Genomic DNA, 16,993 nt, shown 5'->3' on the forward strand with positions numbered 1-16,993 from the left:
AAAACCAAGTGAAGACAACCCAAAAGGACAGGGAGCCAGATGGCTCCCACAGTGGCCATGACAGTGCAGCTGGAAGGAAATGCCAGAGACCAGGCAGGCTGCGCACTGGCTCCCACCACCACGCACGCAGTGGCCATCGCACAAGCTGGGGCACAAGAACGTGCAGGCAGGTACGCACAGCCAGGGGAGCCAGTGCCCCTCACCTTATTCTCAAGGACCTTACGCTTGTGGCCTGACACCCGCCACCAGGGAGGACTTAACACAGCTGCTAAGCAGCGTCTTGGGGTGTTTTGGAGGCCGTGCTTGCCAGCGTGCTGCTGCAGTAGAACAGCCCACATGTGGACGGCTGTCACCATCAGGCTGCGGGCTCCTTGTCTCTAAGCAGCAGCATTCCCGCTGGTGGACAGTGTGGCCACAGGGGCACCTCACGGGAATGTTGGGAGAACTGGCTACAGGTAAGGCCCACCTGGTGGGGACCTGGCACACCGTGAGTGCCCCACAGATGAACAGCCGTCGTTTCCAGAGTGGGTGGTGCATGGCCTGCCCCCCACTCCTGTCAGTCCTGCGTGCTGCCCAGGAGGCCTCAGCGCGGCCCCACGGAATACCTGTGGGCCACCTCAGGGCAGCCACGTGCCAAGAGGAGGCCTTCACAGAGGGCAGAGGTGCCTCCACAGGCAGAAAGCAGCCCTGCCCCCCACAGGTGTGGCACTACCCAGGTGTGGGGACCTGCTACCCTCTCTGGGAGCACACTCTCCGCTGACTTATTCAAGCCAACACCTGCCACCCCGGCCTCCAAATGGGCGAGACAAAGGCCCCGCCCCCACAGAACTGCAGTTTTAGTCAAGGACAGTTGCCAAAGAAGACAGGTCAGTAAAGAGGCTGCCTGTGTGCAGCATTATGGAAAAAATGAAGCAGGGCTGGAAGCGTGGAGATGGCCACGGGGGAAGGTCACTGCAGAGCTGACACCGTAGCAGACACCTGGACGGAGTGAGGGGGCAGCCACGTGAATTTCTGGAGGAAGAGTCTTCCAGGCTGACAGAACTGCGTGTGCAAAGGCCCCAGGGCAGCAGCTGGCAGCACGTATTCCAGGAAGGCAGGACAGAAGATGACCTGCCTCCTGTTAGTCTCTGCCACTCACTGTACTTGACAATTCAAGTCTTTCAGCCACATCGGGCCGGAAATGGGACATGAGCTCTCCCATCCTGCCTAGGGGGAATGATGGGGACATGCAGCACCTCACCTAGCACATGGCTGCTCACATAGGGCCCTTCCCACCCACGCCCTGGTGTGCGGGTCCACACGCACTTGGAGCCCATGTGCTCACATGTGCATGTGTCTACAAGCCCACCCTGCACTCAAATGTAAAACCCAAGTTTTTCATCCAAACTAACATCTACTTACACAGCTCTATCCAGAGCCCCACTAAGCCCCACCCAGCCTGTGAGTGCTGCTGTTCTCCATCGTGGAAACTGAGGTACACAAGGTCACAGGAGGTGATGGGCTGTGCCACAGGGCAGCTGGGTCTGGCACTGAGGCAGGCTGTGGACATGTCCTTGCATGTATGGTCACTGCACAGCCCAGCAGCAGGATGGCCTGTAGAGCCGTGGGCAGGCTGGCACCCTGGGGAATGCCCCCAGCTCGAGCGACTGAACCACCACAGGAAGCCCCTCTACCAAGGCAGGCAGCACTGGGGCTCTGGGAGCCAAGAGAGACTTTGGGGGCCGGGTTCTGGGGGTGCAGCTCCCTGCCCCTGACTCTGGCTGAGAGGCTAGGGGTGATAGGCACTTGATGTCTACTCAGGGACCTCTGAAGGCATGAATCAGGCCACTCAGGCAGCTGCTATGGCTGGCCCTCCCAGGAGCCCCCAGTGATGGGTGAGGCACTGACCCAATGCAGGGGGGAGGGTCCCCTGACTCAGCTCATCCATCAGGGTGACAAGTGGAGCCCAGGAGAGCTTAGGGTGGGCAGACACGGGGGAGACTGGGCCTCTGGCACACACAGGTATCCTGAGGACAGGGCTTGGGGCGGCTCTACCTGTGGCTGTGGGTCTGCCTTCCATTTGGCCTGCCCTCACTGACCCCACACCAAGCAAGGCCCATCCCAACCCCACACTAGACACCTGGTTGTTCATTGTCTCATGTTCCTGTCTGCTCCCCGCAGCCCAAGGGTCAGCAGGCTCATTTCGTTCTGAGGGGATGTTCTGGAGACTTCTGCTCTTCTGTTCTCCATGGACTACACCCTCCAGGGAAGGGCACAGAGACATCACTACACCTGCCACAATTCCGGCTCCCACAGCCACACCTGGATTGCAGGTGTCACCTGGCTGGGCAGCGTGGCAGTTTCTATGGTGGCCACAGACCTCAGGTGTCACCGCCTCAGGGGTCACATCATGGGCAGGAGGGGAAACGTGGCCCGTGGCAGGGCCTGCTGGGTGATGGGGTGCACCTTTACCCACAGGGGTCTTAGAGAGGGATGGATACCCACCTCGCCCAGCGTGGTCAGCACGGAAGGAGCCTGGGGCCAGGCACCCCCCTTCCCCCACCCCCGCCCCACACAGGCTCTGGCAGGCCCTGTGCTGGCCGCTAAAGCCTGGTGGCCTATGAGCAAGGGGAAGATGGAGGTGGCCCCCCGTGCGGCCAGCCGGTGGCATCCACCACCCCCTCTCCACTGGAGGTCGGCCCCGCCACTACCACATGCCTTCCCTGGTGGCCCTGGGTGGCCCGGCTGCCCGCCACACTGGCAGCTGCAGGAGGCCAGGCCCCAGCCATCCAGTGGGCAGTGGTGCTCCACCAGAAGCGCCCCTCTGGGAAGGGCCAGGGCCGGATGTGGCCGCCAGCGAGCGGCGGGCAGCGAGGGGCACCCAATCAGAAGGCTCCCGAGTGCGACATGAGTCCCGCTGGCTGCGCGGGAGGGAGGCGGCGAGGAGAGGAAGGCTGCCACGCTGGCGCAGCCCGGCTCGCGGCCGCCCGCCCGCTGCCGGGCTTTCTTGGCTGGGGCTGCTCCTGACAGAAGGGATGCGTGTCGCCAGGGCGGGGGGCTTGGCGTGCGTGCGTGTGCGTGTGCGAGAGTGCGTGTGTGTTTCAAATACAAAAAAGCAGCAGTGGCGGCGTGGCTGCGCTCAGCTGCGGGAGGCTGGCCGGCTCCGTCCGTGCCAGCCCCCTCCGCGCTGGCACCCGGGCGGCGAAGAGGGCGAGGTGCGGGGCGGCTGTGGGGGAGATGGACGCTTGCCACGGGGGGCCAGACTCGCAAACAAAACCCACCGCCGACTGCTGGCGGCCGGCGTGGGAAGGCGGCAGCGCTGGGCGAAGGAGCGGTGGAGGACTCGGCGGGGCGCAGGCGCCGCGGGCAGCGGCACAGGTAACGGGCGCGGCGGCTCGGCCTGGGCGGGGGTGCGAGGCGGGCGGCTTGCAGCGCCGGCTGCACCCAGGGGGCTCTGGGCTGTCCGGAGTCCAGGCCAGCATAAGGGGGACCCTTTCAAGCCCGCTTCCCTGAGCACTGTCCAGGGCGCAGGAGACGGTCCTCCACCCTGGGGGCCTGTTGGTTCAGGTGCAGTGGCCATGAGTCGTCGGGGCGGCGGGGGAACTCTCCCTGCACACGGGAATAAGGCCGGGCAGGCTGGGCTGTGCAGCGCGAGGGCTCGAGGGGACAGCCCAGGTCCTCAGCCTGGCAGCGCTGCTGGCTCTGGCGCTCGGGCCCCTCCCTCTGGGGTCCTGGCTGCGCCACCTCCACCTGATGCCCCGCTGGCTCACAGGGCCACCCTGTCCCCAGGGTGTCCCCAAATGTCCTTGTATGTCTGCCATTTCTTCTCAAAGGTCAACCCAGGGACCCAGTGGGGGTTGGGAGGACAGGTTTGGGGACATGGCTGGAGGGGCTGAAAGGCCTCAAGACAAGCGTCTCCACTTTCCTCCCTTTCAGCTGCCCAGAGCCCCACAGACTGGCTCGGCACCACAGTGTCTGTGCGCAGGCAGTGGGACTGCAGCCAAACGTGCCCATCAGCAGGAGCTTGGGCGGTGGTGCCAAGGAGCCCAGCTGCCAAGGGCACAGGGGCAAGCTGTCCAATGGGGAACAGCCGTGCTTGAGCAGAAAGGGCCAGGGCAGCAGGAGGTAGAAGAGGGTGTGTGTGCAGTGGGCAGGTGTCTGGCCACCCCCTCTGGGCGGGTGGGAGGGAGCCAGTGTATCTTCCCCTTTTCTAAGCACATGTGCCAAAGTGACACATGCCTCAGGCTGGGGCACAGGAGCAGGTGGGACAGCACCAGGGGCTCTGCACTGGGTCCTGTCCTGTGTGATGCTCTGAGCTGCTGGCGTGGACACAGAATGAAGGTGCCACACAAGGAGGCCTGGGGCATGTGGCAGGCAAGGCAGAGGTGGAGATTGCTGACTCAGGAGCTAAGGCTGCGGGAGCGTGAAGAGCTGAGTGTGGAGCCTGGCTGGGGCCAGAGCAGCCTCACCCTGGGGGATAGCTAGGGGTCTGGGCTGAGATACAGGGACTGGGGGGCGGGGGGGGAGCACAGCTGGTGCAGGAGCCCGGGGGACACGGTATCTGGCATCAGGGGAGACAGAATGCTTGAGGCAGGGCTCAGACCCCCGAAGAGGCCCATTCACGAAGATGCTCAGGCAGAGGGAAGGGGTTCCGATGGACACACCATCCACTTGGCTGGATGGGCAGTGGGAGTAAGGGGCTCCCAGAACCAGGGCTGGCTGTGTGAACCTCACCTCTCAGAGTACCGGGTGAGCAGCTTCTCTGGAGCTCCCAGGAGTAGGCTCCATGGCACTGGGCGCTGGCGGGTATTGTCTGGGGTGTGCCACTTGGCAGAGGGTGGTCATGGTCTCCATGCTTCAGTATGGGTGGCCATGAGGTGGGCAGGCATCCCCCAGAGGACAGGCAGGTGTGGATCAAAAAAATCCTGTGGAGAGAGCTTTCCCAGGTCTTCTGGGACCACACCCTATGCCAGCACATGTTTGCCCAGGACTTTGGAGGCTGGGTGTAGGGGGGCTCATTCTGTCCCCAGACCCCAGGACTTTCTAATAATAGCCCTGACACCCCCACCAGCAGGGCAGGCACTGGCCTGGCCCAGGTGATCCCTGGTCTGAGTATCCAGCAGGGAATACCAGGAACCAAGGAGTTCCAGGTTGTTGTGACCGTCCCCTCTGCCCCTGGCCAATCACAGCCTGTTCTAGTGGCCATGGGCCTAGGCCAGGTGGGGCTGGTAGTGGGAGCTATGCTGTGGAGGCTACAGAGAAGGATGGCCAGGATGTCCACCCTCACACGGGCAGATCTTTCTCTCTGGAAACAGGGTGGGTGGCAGGAAGAACCAGAGGGACCACAGGGTGGCTGGACTCAAGTCACCCTCAGCAGCAGAGGCCAGTGCCTCTGCTCACTGCTCTTGGCCCCTCTGCTGCCAAATTTCATAGTCCTGCTTCCTGCATGGGCTCCCAGCTCCCGGGAGACTCCCGCCAGATGTTCCTCACGGACACCACATTGCATCTGTAATGAAACATTCACGGAGCCTTTCTGCCTCTTGACAGAAGAGCTTCTGTAGCTCCCCACACCATGGAGGGTCAGCCCAGGCACCCAGCCTTGCAGACGGTCCCAGGAATAGCAGGTGCCTGCAAGCGTGCCCACCCAACCCCTGCTCTAAACGCTAGCCACCTCTCAGGAGCACCGGCTGCCCCTCATGGGACTGGCCATTCTGCTTGGCGGCTCCCTTCCATCATTTGCTCTGGTGTCCCAGGGCCCCTGCCCCCTGGCAATGAGACCTGACCCATAGCCCACCGAAGGCCCTGCCACAGTGTGGCGGCAACCACAGGCAGTTCTTCCTGGCACTTCAGTTACCCGCTGTCCATCTGTCTGTCTTGTTATTATCAACTGAAAATCTACTATCCACTGGGTTCTAGACACAGAGACAGAGTCAAGGTTCATAATGTTGAGCAGAACAGACTCAACCCTGTGCTCTGGGCCAGACATCCTCCACATGCTGGTCATGCAGGGCAGCCCCCAGGCCCTTATAGGGCCCTTGGAGAACCACAACTACTATCTGCAGCCCCTGCGGGGCCAGCCTTGTGCCCTCACTGACCTCCTCACCAGGTCCCTGAAATGCAATGGACAGGACCCCAGTCATTGTGCCCCTTCCCAGCTGGAGCAGACCTGGCACTGGGGCCAGCTGGCTGAGCAGCCCCTGCAGGGGTCGCTCTCCCAGTCCCCCAGCCCCATGCAAGCTGTTCACACCAGTGGGCAGGTGCTCCACAGGCATGCATCCTGGCCTGGAATGAGGTGGGCTGCTGCACCGGCTCCTGGACCCCAGCCCCCACCATAGCGTTCCATGAAACAAGACAGCTGTCTGGAGGCCGGGGTTCCAGGCCCAAGGTGCCTCTGGGTGGCTGCCCCTGATGGCCCCAAGGCTGGCTGTCTGCTCCCTCCCGTCTGGCCCGGGCCCTCAGCACCTCTGCTCCAGTGCTGCCCACACTTGGGCAGCCCCACCCTCCTCTCCCCAAATCTGACTAGGCTCTAGGCATTACAGTGTGCTTTACAGACCAGTGGTGGGTATCCTCAGGGCTAGGATGCTGGTGGGGGCTAGGGGGCCCAGACCATCTCCACATGGTTGGTAAGGGGGCAGAGGGGTACTTGCTGCGTGATCTGTCCCATCTCCACCTTCTCGTCTGTAAAAGCCACACCACAGGTCACAGAAGCACGGTGCTTGGTGTAGAGCCTGGCCCGCATCAGCCCTGGAAATGCCAGCAGGTAGTGACTAGGCTCCACTCAGCCCAGGCTGGCAACTACCACTGGCCACCCATGGTCTAGACAACCCGTCTGCTGCCTCTTCCCCGGGGCCACCCCAGCCCCAGTGGAGCCTCCCCATCCGGCTGCCTTTATGTTCATCTGTGAGCAGGAAAACGGGCTTAGGACCCTCGAAAAGCCCCTGGATGGGATCCAGGTGTGTTGTGCAAGCCGCCCAAGCATTGCCCCACTCTGTACCCCACTCCTGCAGGTGCAGAACACATCCCTCCAACATAGGAGGCTCAGGGATGAGGGGACAGGTCAGCAGGTGGGTCTCGCCTAGAGGTGTCCTTGTGTCCCTGGTCTTAGGAGAAGTCAGCATATGGCAGGTTTTTAGCAAAATCCTCTGCCTTCTTGCCTTCTGCACAGCCAGGGCCTCCCTGGTCCCAAGGGAGGGCTGCTCCTGAGATGCCCACAGGGTGCGGGGAAGCACTGTTGTGTGAGGGCTCTGCAGGCGGAACTACGGAGGGCCTGTGCCTACCAGGGCCTGAATCCTGCCCCCCATGGGCAATAGATGTCCCTCACACTTGCAGGGTCCCAACTTGGAGACACTGCCCAGGATCACCCGACCAAGCTCCACTCTGTCCATCTGCAAGGAAGGCTCCAGCCTGGGAGGGGATCCCCGACTCCATCAGGGCCTTACCTACCTGCCCTGGCCTCCGGATCGAATCTTTGTGGCTAGCTGCTTGCTCAGACATTGAGAACAATCACCTGCAGTGACCAGGTAAAAACCTGGTAACGGTGCCATGAACCCAGCCAAGGCTGAGCTCTGCCCAAGGAGGTCTAACTATTGGGGAGGCAGGCACAGGAACTCAGAGGTCAGATCGTCTCCCCAAGACAGGGAGCTGGACGGTGCAGGAACAGACTGCCCAGGAATGTCAAGCCTGGACCCCTGGTCATTGTCACCAGGATGGGCAAATGGGAACCAGGACCCTCCCCCAGGAGTGATGTGGCCCTACAAGGGCACAGTCCATGGGTCCAGTGCCGGCGAAGGGCCTGGGGGTTCAGAAGAGCCAGAGGGGCCACATCCCCCTCTGCTCCCCAGCCCGGCTGCCTCTCTCCCCGCGCTGCCGGCGAGGTAATAAGCTATGCGTGTAGTGTAGGAATAAAACACGTTCGGCAGAACAAATGGTGTTAATTTGTAGTGCGCTCCGCAGCCTGGCGTTACGGAGCGCCTGGAGGGCGGGGGCAGCAGCTGCGCCAGAATTAACAGCCGTGTGCAGAGAATTAGTGGGGCCATGCATCACCGTCAGAGGACAAAGCACCCCAAACCCGACTAGGGCAGCCTTGCATCTCCTGGGAGGGGGCTGCTGCCAGAAAGCAAGAGGAACAGCTTTCTGGCCCTTTTCCCCTCCCAGAGACCCCAGCCCAGAGTGTCCAGTGCCCATCGCTAGGCCTGTCTGATGGTGCTGCTTGGGTCAGGCGTGGGGTCAGGTGTGCAAGGCCTGCCTCCCCTCCCCAGAAGCACAGGTCACACTTGGTGGGGTAGGTGGGCTCTGTCCTGTTGTCTACATTGCCTCATCCACCGGGCCCCCCACCCCTGGAGGCCTCCATGGACACCCCACCTCCCACCTCATTCTCACCCCAGGCTTGTGCTCCTGGCCCCTCTTGAAGACCCTCCCCACGCCAGGCCTCATTAATCCGCTTGTCCACTTGCTCCCATTTATTACTCGCTATCGGCTGCTCAGAGCTGCGGGTCCCTATTGATCATAGCCACGTCGGCAGCTCTGAGATGCACTGCTTCTCCCGGGTGATTTGTCTTCCTCTGCCGCCCCTGTCCATCCAGCTGGCAAGTGCCTGCCCAAGGTGCTGAGGAGAGCTGTGATCACATCCTCCATCAATCCTGTCACTGCTGCTGGGGACCATGCTCTCCCGCTCACCTTCTTGATCCTTCTGGCTCTGGGAAGCTGGGCTGTTCTCCCGATGGGCAGGGAGGCTGGGGTGGCAGGTAACCAGGGACTTGTGTGCCCTGCTGGTCCTCACCAGCCCTCGCCAGCTTCCAGAGCCCCTGGCCCTATCTTCCCTCCCAGTTTTCTCTGTAGCCCCTGCTTCCCTTTCCTCTTTGGGGAGCAGGATTGTTCTGGGCCTTCTACTAAGATCAGTGCTGCGCTCTGGGGCCTTCAGGGAATGTCCAAGTTCATGGCATGACCCAAGCCATGACCTGGACCTAGGAGCCACAGTGTGCATGCCAGTGTCCTCCGAAGCCTGGTCCACACTTCTGCTTCCAGGTGAGGGAACACGGGGGAGGGGGGAAGAGGAAGGGGTTCTGCTCTCCTCTCTGACCTCGGCTTGCTATGGGCTTGGGGCCGCCTGTCTGCCTGGCTCCACTGTAAGTCGTCAGGCTGGGTCACCACCTACCCATCAGCCCACTTCAGTGTCCTTACAGCCTCCTGGGAGAGGTAAGGGTTTCTAGTCACTGGACTCCCTCACCCAGGGGCTCCTGCTACCCTGTGGCTCCTCATCAACTCACCTTCCAGGCCACACATCTTAAGTCCAGCACATGGCACTGTTCCACCAGGTCCCCTCCCAGACTCTGGGAAAACCAACCCCATACCCAACAAAAATAAACACAGCACCAGGAAAAGTGCCCCCAGGAGTGCAGGGAAGGGACAGGGGCCCCAGGGGCCCATGGAGCAAACCAAAGCTGGAGGGGCAGTGGGTCCCAGGGCTGCCCACAGGACATGTGAGGAGGTGCAAGGATGAGTTGGGCCCCACAGAAGGGGAAAGAACCAGCCCCCTGAGAAGGGGTCAGGGGGTCTGGCTCTGTCTACCACCTGCTGACACTGATCCGCCCCCTGGCGCCCAGGCAGCCTCTTGTCTCCCGCTGTTCAAATTCCCACTCTGCAGAAAAACATCTTTCTGGGATGAAATTAACCCACAACTGCGACGAGTAGAACAGTTTGTGGCTGGAGGTGAGGCTCCCGCATAAGCCCCGGCCCACCCTGCAGGGAAGCCTCTGGGTGCAGCTCCAGGGCTTGTCCCCTGTCTCCCACCCAGCCCAGCAGGACCCATGCTCTGCCCGGCTCTGCCCGGCTCTGACCGCTGGACAGCAGCCGTCACCCCCCGGCTCGCAGTCAGTCCTGACTGTAGGATCCGGGGGCTCCTGTCTGCAGGGTGGGATGTGGGCTGGCAGGTGGGGACAAGGGACAGCGTGCAGGGTCTCCCCCTCTGCACTCCCCTTCCCCACCGCCCGTGACCAGGGGAGTGTGTGCAGAGTGTCCATCTCCGCACCTCTGCCTAAGCCTGGGTGGTCGCGGTCACTGCCAGGTCACATCTGCGGGCCACAGGAGCGCGGCTCCAGATGTAGCAGGAGGGCCGCACGCGCACACACATCAGTTTCCTCCGGCGCCCTCTTGGCGCCAGAAGCTGCCTGTTCGTTTGAATGTATAATTAGCCGGAGCATTCTACCTCGCTAATTTCGAGGCAGGGGAAGGGAGTGGAGGGGTGCAGGAATTTGCATATTAATTTAGCCGAGGGAGAGAAAATTGTTTACCACTTCCTTCTTGCAGAGGACTTAACTCTTTCCTGTTTGCCGTGTGGAGCCCGGGGGAGGCCCTGCATGGGGCACAGCCAGCCCACCAAGGCCCTGGGCCCCCACACATGCCCGGACAGGCTGGGCCCCATTCTCTGCTGGGCCCATACGGGGACCTTGGAGGCCCAGCAGTCCAGGGATTGGTGCTGCTGGGAGTCTGCTCACGACCCCCACCTACAATTGTCAGGAACTGGAGACACCTGGGCCCTTCAGCCATCCCTCATCTTCATCCATGTCCTTACTTACCCTACTGCCTCTACAGGACACCAAATCCCATCTTGGCACAGTGCTGGGGCCCGTGGTGGGTACAAGGGCTGCCCCCCACCCCCTCGACCAGGGTGAGAGGCCAGCACTCACAGAAGGTGGTAGAGGACACACTGCAGGGAGTCCTCCAATTTCAGAGGGAAAATGAGCTTCCACTGGAGCAGTCAAGGCAGGCTCCTGGAGGAAGTGGCATTTGCCCTGGGTCCTGCAGGAGAAGGCTTTTCACAGGCAGAGGAGGATGTTCCTCCAAGTGATGGAACTTGTGATAGTACAGGCCTAAGGGGCAGGAGGCATATCAGAGACATCTGGTCAGATTCAGGGCTTGTGAGGTCTCAGAAAGATCCTGATGAGGGCACAGGGAGGCCAGTGCAGTGCCCTGGACTTAGCCACTTTTCTCTGAGCCTCTCTCTAGTTGTGAGGAGGGCACTTAGGACTGCAGGATTTGGTGCAGGCTGAAGTGAGACACTGAGGATGTCCACGGACTGCATCTTCAGGCCACACTGCCACATGCTATGGCTGAGAGTCCCACTCAGAGGACAGTAGCATGTCCACCTGGAAAAGTCTGGAGCATCAAAGTGACCAGGCAGCTCTGGTTCCCCCAGAGCCCATGTTTAATGGGTGAGACTTTTAGATGAGGGCCTTATCTCCAGCACGGCAGAGACACCAGCACACAGCCGATCTCTGTCCCCCTGCCTAGAGGACCAGACGAGGCAGTGTGCAAAGCGCAGCCACGCTGGGCCCATGCCAGCAAACACCAGTGAGACCATCCCATTGTCATGCCCAGCAGCAGTAAGGGACACAGCTGCACTTGGGCAACGCATGGCATTTCTTAGAGTCCACAGACTCCGCCTGAACCACAGCTTTGGAATCAGGATGGGGGCCCCACATCAGGAAGCAGCCAGCTACTATGGGCACGCTGAGAGCCCATGGGGATCATGGGCATGGACCACCAGACATGGGAGGCCTGGCAGACGGCTGCTTGCACAGATAACACTGGCGTCTGCAGGGGAATCCAAGCCAGGCCACTTTCCCTCTTGGAGACTCAGTTTCTCAGCATCAAGAGAGGCCTGTTCTCATCGTGAGCTTATCAGTCACAGAGCCCTGTCCCACAGCCCATGGGACTTGCAGGGGGCTACTCTGTGCCAGCCATTTGCCACCTGGAATAGATGGGCTCTAAGGTGCCCCCTCCCATGGCTAGTTGACATCCCACATGCACGCCATCAAGCCGCAGTGTTGCTGCCAGCACAGAAGAGACCTGGGCCACAGACCCAGGAACATCCTGCTCCCACAAGTGTTCTCATGGCCACAAATCCCGCTGCTGGCGAGTGCTGCACCCCCTGGGCTGCAAGCTGGACTGCTGGCCACCCACACCAATGGGAGACTGCCCAGCACACTGCCTCCTTCCCACCTCAGCAGCACACCCTGACCAAGAACACAGGCCTTGGGGTCACACAGAGCTGGGTTCTGAAAGGCCCGAGCTCTGCTGTGGACTATGCCACGGCCTAGAGGGAACCCCTCCAATGGGGCCGTGTACCACACCTGGCACACGGCACACGTGCAATGGAGTCAGTGCCAATGGGTATTAACACGCACACTCAACCACAGAAGTCTACAGTGACAAGAGCTGCGGAGCCGCAGACTGTGACTACAGCCACAGGAGTATGTAGCTCCCAGCACAGGCGCCATAGGACACAGGGTGTGGCGAGGTTAGGGAGGGGAAGCAGTCTACAAAAGCACAGGCCAGTGGCCAGCTGGGTGCCTGGGAGCCGCAAGGCGGAAGGATGGCAGTGGTATCAGAGACACAACGACATCCAAAACCAGACCCTCTGGCTGTAGCAAGAGAAGGGCTGCCAGAGGAGGACCACCCCGGAACACCCCAGAGCCAGTATGGCTGGGTCAGGGCCTAGACAAGTGGCTGGGCCCCTCACCACGGTCCCCCCCACTGCAGGGAGGATGGGGAGAACCCCTACACCACTCAGCCAAGCAGCCAGGTCGTGGCTGTGACACTGGAGGAACAGGCACAGGGGCTGGAAAACCTGCCTAATGCCACGACCAGCACAGAGCAGCTCAGCTGTCAGGGGACAGCTGTGGGGACTCAGCCTGGCAGCAAGGGAGACAGACTTGCTGGCCTCCCACTGGGGCCGGAGAACATCACACCAGGAAATTGGGGGTACAATAAGAGGAAAGAAGCTGCACTGCTATACCCCTTCTTGCCTCTACCATTCCTCCTCCCAGGGAATTAGGAATAGGGGGCCATGTGGCTGTGGACCGGGAGAGGACTCTCTATGTCAGGCCGAGGCCTGAGGACACCAGTTGTGCAGTCCACAGGGTAGTCCTAAGGCACCTAATAATGCAGATTCCTGGGCCCATCAGGCTCCCTCAGGCAGCCTGGGAGATGGAGCATCAACACACTCGGGAGCTGAGCCATGGCAGGGCTGGGGGTGTTGAAGGGGAGGGAGGGCCAGGGCCACGCTGCCTCGGCCCCCAAGGGACTGAGCTCAGTCAGTGGCCTCTGGGCAGTGGGGGTGCTCTGGCAGGACAGAAACAGCCTCCCTGGACCCCTGCTGTCTCGGCTCACCCCAGTGAGCCAGGATAGCTTCTTTGTTCGAATCTGCGGGCATCACGGGCTGGGTCTGGCGGTAATCGCCTCCCTCCCGCAGCTGGCTGTCAGCTCACATCTGTGATCCAGCTTCATTTTCAGTGTCATTAAAAATCCCAGGTCTGACAGGTAGGGAAAATCTGACGTAAAAATAAGCACCCAGGGACCAACCACAGCTCAAGTGGGAGCCCAGCTTCTATCCCAGGGGCAGGGTCCTCGGGGAAATGGAATGGGGAGCCTACCCTGTCCCCCCTAGTTCTGGGGTGTGCTAGGCTGAGCTGAACAGGTGCTGGCCTAGCCACCAGCATGGCAGGACCAGAGAAGAGACACCAAAGCACAAGAGGAAGGGAAGTGCGGGAGTGGGGTGCAGGCCCCGCCGTGGGCTGCAGTGGCACATCTCATGGGATGCTGGATGCCTCGGTGAGGGGCCCCACACAGCCAGCCCCGCTGACAGAGGAGGGAGAGATGCCACGCATGACATACAGTGGGAACATGACACTTGTCTCTGGCCTCCAGCTGGAGACCCTGCCTGCTGCCCTGGGTGGGGGCATGTCGCATAGGCACTCAGGCAGGTCCCCGGGATGGAGGCCAGCCTGACTCCTTGAGAGGTCTCCATCGCTCAGACGTGCCACTTGCTCCTCCTGAACTTCCAGGACAAGTATAAATGGCAGTAAGTGGATGGACGCACCTGGGGCAGGGCACATGGAGCAACCCTGGACCTGGCCTGTTTGGTATGACCTGCAGGTTGCCCAGGCTCTCCCACTGCTCTGCCTCCCAGGGGTGGCGCACACACCAGACACCAACCCTCAGCACCCAGCACCCAGAGACCCTCCTCCAGCGGGGTGGGCATGGCAGGCCTCAGGGATTCCCCACCGCTGGGCCTGGCCTGGGCTGGGTTGCTGCTGGCCTGGCTGAGCCCAGCTGGCCCGGGCCCTGGCTGGAGCCTGAGGTGCGCTCAGGGCCTGGGGCTGTCCCTCGGGCACCAGCGCTCACGTGGCTGTTGACATCCAGAAAAGGCTCACAGGAGGCTCAGGAGGGACGAGTCAGGCCAGGGTGGCCTGCCCCCCATCAGGGACGGGGCAACTTCTCCACCCCCCAGAGCCATGCAGCACAAGCACGAGGGCCGGCACGTGCAGGGTTAAGCGCTGATTATAGCTTTGTCTCTGCGTTGGGTGCATAATGTGCTCATTTGCATACTGCAGTGTGCGCTCAATTAAAATGAACTTTTAATTTCTTCTAAGTAAATTACTTCTTGCCAGTACGTGACGCGCACAAATGTCAGAATAATGGGAGAGCCTTAATGAGCTGGGGAGTGGAGCGGGGTGGGGGGCCTCTGGGAATAACCCCATGAACACTCATGACCACATGCTACACAGACACACACAGGGCTGGAGGCACAGACCCATGACCCACCCTGCACACTCCCCCGCCACACGCAGCCCCACTCTGTGTGCCTTCAAGCGTGGGCACACCCATTTACACACGAGATTCACACGGACCCGGACCCAACCTCCCTTCTTGCTGATTGTTTATCCTGCAAGGAAGTGAATGTGGATGAGTTGAAACAAAGAAACAGAATCCAGGGGTACAAAGAAGGCTGACCTTCCTCAGGGTGGTGGGGAGGGAGCCCTGGGGCCTCGGTGAGGGGGGCAGTTCTATGGCTGTTGCCCAAGTGAGAAACATCAGCCTCCTGCCTGGCTGTTTGGAGCCTGGACCCTCATCTACACCACCCCACTTGTCCCAGCGTCTCAGAGGGACTGTGGCTTCCCCCCCTCACCTCTACCAGCCTGGGACCTCATCTACACTACCCTGCCTTGTCCCAGCATCTCAGAGGGACCATGGCATCCTCCACCCCTACGCCCAGCCTGGGCAGCAGGAGAAACAGGTTGGAGAGGTAATGCACTCTGCCCGGGAACATGGCTCTGGCCTGCAACACAGCACAGGGACTGGTCTGTCTGCCCCCAGAGACTGAAGAATGAGGAGAGGCCACAGCCTCCTGCTGGCCGTGCAGGGAGACAGTGTCAGGGGCAGGAAGCTGACATGCTTTCACCCCAGCTGTGGCCCAGCCTGGGCCTGTTCCATCACTCAGAGAGGGCTGGAAGCCAGCCTGAGCTTACCCACAGGACCTGGGCAACCATGAGTGTCTCAGGAGAGTCCTGCACAAGTTCTGTCCCTGTCCAGAGGAGGCAGCTGGCACAGGGTACTGAGCCCACAGGGACACGGAGAAAGCACTGGCTCCAGCCCTCATGGGCCCAATGGCCCTACACAAAATCCTGACTCTTGGCCATCCAGCTGTCTCCTCTGAACCCGCCTGCACTGGGGGCTACCTGCCCAGGGCTGTGACCAGCCACACCGTGAAACCAGGCCAGAGCCACTGCTGGACACCTGCCGAACTGCCACCCAGATGCCCTGAGGGCAAGCACCCCCCCAACCGCAATGCCTGAGTCTTAGAGAGCCAATCCTCTTCTCGTGTCCCAGGAGAATTAACGTGACATAGATAATGAATCTCAGAGCATGTCGATGTGGCTTCCTGAGAAGATGGAAAACAACCAGGAGACTGTGGGTACCTGCTCAAGCCTGCGGTGCCTCTCACAGTGTTTGAAGAGGCCTGTGGTCCTGCAGGGAGGGGCAGAGACGTCACTGACAACTCGAGACAAGTGCCTGCCCTTTAGTGGGTGGTCAGGGAGGGCTTCCTGGAGGAGGAAGGTCTGAGCTGGGTGCATGAGGATGAGGACTCCTCAGGGGAACAGGGGCCAGTAGAGAGCTTTCATCCAGTGTGTTGGAGGATGAGGAAGAAAGTGGTGAATAGGAGTTCCCAGTAGGCTGGAACAGCTCATAGCGGGCACAGGGCATAGGTGCCCAGGCTTGGGGACACACATCAGAGCCCCTGGAGGGAACGTGGGGAAATCACCAAGTGAGAAAGGTGATGGGAAGTCTCAGCATCCACAGAAGGTGGAGGTGGAGGTCCTGGGGGTCCGAGGCTCAGGTCAGAGCCCCCAAGTTGGGCTGTGGGTGATTCCTCGGCACGCAGGGTACACTGAGAAGGCAGTGGGTAATGCATTCACCACAAGCTCGTCACTGTTCACAGGTGAATGGAGGCCCCGTGGCAGCCAGTGGGAAGCCAGGGGCTTCCAGGGACACCTCCTTCTCGGACATATCCCAGGGCACCCAGGGAAGCCCTCAGTGGGCAGACAGTGAAATAGGCCAGGGGGTCACTGAGTCAGCCCAGTCTGGTAGGGGGCAGGATGAGGGGGCTGCCGGTGAAGCTCCAGTGTGGTGGGAGAGGGCACCTCTGCTGCGTCTACCTGTCCTGGGGGGCCTTGCAAGGGGCAGCTGCCTGGTTCAGAAGTCCCAGCAACGCTGACACGCAGGAGAGTGAAGGTGAGGGACCAGAGCCAGGAGGTTCAGCGAGGAGCTGCCTAATGCCCCTGCCCTGCCCAGGAACTCCCCATGGCTCCCCAGTGCTGCCCAGACACTGCCTGGCCTGGGCACCCCCCCTCAGTATACCTTGTACCAGCCAGAGTGACAACATGCCATCACCAAACCTGTGCCGCTGCCTCCTGCCTTTGCTCACAGTCCGCGCACCTGGACTGCTCCCACCCCGGCTACAGACTGAACCCCTGAACCAGCTGAACTGCTGCTTCCCGGGAGCTGGCCCTGGCAGTGGGAGGGCGGGCTGCACACAGTGGGGGAGTGGGGATGCCCAGAGCCCAGCAGTGTGTGCATCTACCCTAAGCAGAGGGCAGAGGTGCCCTCATGGGGGAGGGGCACACTCCTGCGGCCCCTGGAGTGGCTGTGCCTTTAAGAGGACGCATCCCACCCT

The 16,993-nt window shown here is 61.2% G+C and overlaps 1 long non-coding RNA gene across 1 annotated transcript in view; it reads left to right on the forward strand.

Annotated features, from left to right (window-relative positions):
• Positions 1-2,904: 2,904 nt before the first annotated feature.
• Positions 2,905-16,993, forward strand: part of LOC140594779 (uncharacterized) — a 28,258-nt gene continuing 14,169 nt past the window's right edge. The window contains exon 1 of the long non-coding RNA XR_011996084.1: positions 2,905-3,357. This is a non-coding gene — a long non-coding RNA (uncharacterized lncRNA). The remainder of the gene's footprint in view (positions 3,358-16,993) is intronic.

This window comes from Vulpes vulpes, chromosome 12 (genome assembly GCF_048418805.1).
Source record: "Vulpes vulpes isolate BD-2025 chromosome 12, VulVul3, whole genome shotgun sequence".
Lineage (NCBI taxonomy): Eukaryota > Metazoa > Chordata > Mammalia > Carnivora > Canidae > Vulpes > Vulpes vulpes.